Genomic DNA, 3,482 nt, shown 5'->3' with positions numbered 1-3,482 from the left:
AGACATAAATTGGTCTTGAACATCTAGCTCTCAGTGGCAAAATTGAAGGCAAACGAGGCAGGGGTAGGCCCAGAACAACATACTTAGGGAACCTAAACAAATGAGTACCAGGGAAAGATCAGGATAACGTAGCTTTTTTGAGAGCTTCCGAGCAAAGGAATGAAAGGAGAACCATGATCGCCGAAGTCTGTAACAGATCTGGCACTGGATGAATGAACTTAAGGTATATCTTTCTTGACACACATCCCTCTCCTCTTTAAAAAGCTAGTACAGGTAAGCGAAGGCTTTTAATACTAACAGCGTTCTCTCTGTATGTCAATATAAATAATATGAGAAATTTTTATCAAGCTGTATAAAAATTAATTAAATTCTTGTGTCTAGCTGGCAAAAATTGAAACTTTTACCGGAAAAGACGGGGGAAGGGTGAACTGAGGTGGTGGTGTAGGGCGGGGAATTTTGATACTTATTTTGTCAGTATGCCGTATGTAACTCGAGCATCAAAGGCAGATTTAATTTTTATTATAGTAATTTTGTCAATAGAACGCTTATTCGACATTTTAAAAAGGCTGTCATTGAAATATATAACACTGATCGCGTTTCTAGGCTAGGTCATAAACAGGGAAAGGGGCTCTCGTGACCTAGACGTTAAGGTGTTCGCCTCTCATTCAATCGGTCCCGGGTTTGAGCATGGATAGCGAAGGAAATTTTTCTTTTCGAAATGTTCTCCTTTCACCTACTTTCCTGTTCTCTAGCAATGCTCTGTCTTCTGCTTTCGTCTCCACTTTCTTCCCCCACGCCCTCACCTCCTTTGCCCCCTCCTCTGGGCTCCTGACTCTTTCTTCAGCCTTCCTACTGCTACTCCTTGGCTCCTTCTTACTGCTGTCTTTCAGCCACACCCCTGATCTTCTGGTAGGAAAGATGTACACCTAGCCTTGTCGGACAAGGGCGAAAAATCTCGGAGGTCCCGTCTGCAAGTTGCGCACTTTTAAGATCTTTCGGTGGTCTAAAAAGGATAAGAGAAGGCTTTGTCCTCGACCTGGGCAAAATTAAAAATTTTTTCCAACAGCAAATGTTTAATGTGTCCCACGCGCTCATACGACCTTATGCAGTTGCGAGCGCCGTAAAACACTTACCAAAAAAAAAAAAAAGATCGATACAAACGGCTAATGGGAGTGAGCAAACAAGCAATAATCCTCAGTTTCCCGTTAACACACAGAGAGCGCGAGATCATTATACTAGACAATAATATGAGGCATATTACTAACGCTTGCTTGCTCCCGCTTGCCTTTTGTAGTGTAGAGCTTTCTCTCGTTTAGGCATTAGAGAGGTTGAGTTGTTGTAGTGATTGTTATCCGCCTCATTGTTTCTGGCAGACTCTAAAACTTCAGCAAAACAAACAAACAAACAATCAAACAAATAGAAAAAAGAGGGACAACAGTGAGATGACTCGGGATGTGGATAAAAGTAGTTTTTAAACAGGTTTTTTTTTTCGTTTTTTATTTCTTGTCTTTTTCTTGTCTTGTTTTTTTGTTTCTTGTTTTGTTGTTGTTGTTGTTGTTGTTGTTGTTGTTGTTGTTGTTGTTGTTGTTGTTGTTGCTGTTGTTGTTGTTGGCGTGTATCTAAAGGGCATTCACAACACTTCTCGTAGTTATAACAATAATCTTGTATGTAGAGCAAAGCTTATTCAACACCCTAGTGCCGCGTTTTGACCTTTAATTTAAAAAGTAGGAATGAATAAATAAGAGAGAAAATGATGAGAAGCAAAAGAAATAATTAAAGAACATTATGATTTATTAAGTAAATGGACAAGAGAAACAATTATCCAGAAATCGATAGAGAATAATGTAAAAGAGTAGTCAATGAAATAACTTCCCCCCATCATGAATTCAATCTCGGTCTTTGGACATTATTTTCGGCCTTTTTAGTAAGAAGAAGCTTTAGTTTTAGTGGAGGTTTTACGGCGCTCGCAGCTGCATAAGGTCATATGAGCGCCAGAAGATTAGAGCTGTTCCAAGAGAGTAAAAAAAAAGAAAAAAGAAAAAGGGGAGATAAGAACGATAGGTATAAGAAGACGCACAATGGCACAATTATAATCATGTATTAGTGCTTAGAAAAGACAGTATAGATAGACAGAAGGACACAAACAAAGGAGGATCGAAAAGTGGTGCCCTCAAACCACCCTCTTTTTTATAGCTTGTTTGAAGTGATACTTGCGGGTGGTACACAACGTGTGTCCTCCTTCTTTACTTTCACCCTCCCTTGTTCCTGTTTGTCTGTCTTGCTTTTTTCCAATTCTGGAAGATTTTTACAGCACGAATGTGTTTCTCTTTGTGTAAAAATAGAATACTATCGTCCAGGCATGAATCATTTGGATCCAGGTTTTCTTGAAAAAGTGTCTAAGGAAATTACTGGGGATCAGATGGACAGACACGATCACCAACGAGGAATTATTAAGAAGAACGAGACAGAGCCCAGTCAGAGATACGGTTGGAAGAAGACGTTGGTTATGGATTGGACACATTTTCAGGAAGTCAAGCAGCTGCAAAACAAGGAAAGTGTTGGATTGGAAACCACAGGGTTAAAGATCAAGAGGAAGACCACGTGGAACCTGGAAAAGAGTTACGGAAATGGATGTACAGAAAAGTGGGAAGATATGTAGTGACATCAAGCGACTAGCACAGGATAGGGAAAGACGGAAAGTGTTTGTCTGTGGCCTATATCTTGATCCATGGTGAGAAAGAAAATGATGATGATGGAATCCTTTGCCCTTTCATTGTTTTTATTCTTCAACACGCAGATAAAGAACCGTCCAAAACTTCCAATACGAAGGTCTTGTTTTGAGTCTTTAAATACAACTTCTAACAGTTTCTCAACATTTTTGGTATCTCTTTCGTCTTTAATATAATAATTCATTCAAAAGAAAAGCAATGTCTTTCGTCTTCATCTAATTCTTTCTCTTGTTCGAAACATCCATAAGCGAAAGTAGGGTGGTGTTACCCACATTAATAATAGTTAATTATCTTCTGCTTGAAAACAATAGAATAAGATCTTTCCATTATAATGAACCTGATATGGTGTGAATTCAACTGGGGGCTCCAAAGCTAAGTTGTGAGTTTACACTCAAGTAATGTCAAGCAAGTGTCGGTGACACGGGGATTAGATGGGTTGTCACTGGCGCGTGTTCTTGAGCAAGACTCGACACCCCTAGCCCAAAATACAGAGCGCTGCACAGTGGCGACCGACAGAGGCATGGTTGTAAACTGTTCTGTATTTGTGTAATATTGCGTATTTATGCATGTAAATTAATGTGTTTATGTATGTACGTATTTATAATTATGTATTTATGTATGTATACGTATGTTTGCCATTGTAAACCAAAGTGCCCTTCTGGGACAAATAACAATTCATCATCATCATCCAGTGCCAGATCTGCGACAGACATCGGCGATCATGATTTTCCATTCATTCCTTTGCTCGGATGC

Source organism: Aplysia californica, unplaced genomic scaffold (genome assembly GCF_000002075.1).
Source record: "Aplysia californica isolate F4 #8 unplaced genomic scaffold, AplCal3.0 scaffold00096, whole genome shotgun sequence".
NCBI lineage: Eukaryota > Metazoa > Mollusca > Gastropoda > Aplysiida > Aplysiidae > Aplysia > Aplysia californica.
This window is presented reverse-complemented; position numbering follows the sequence as displayed.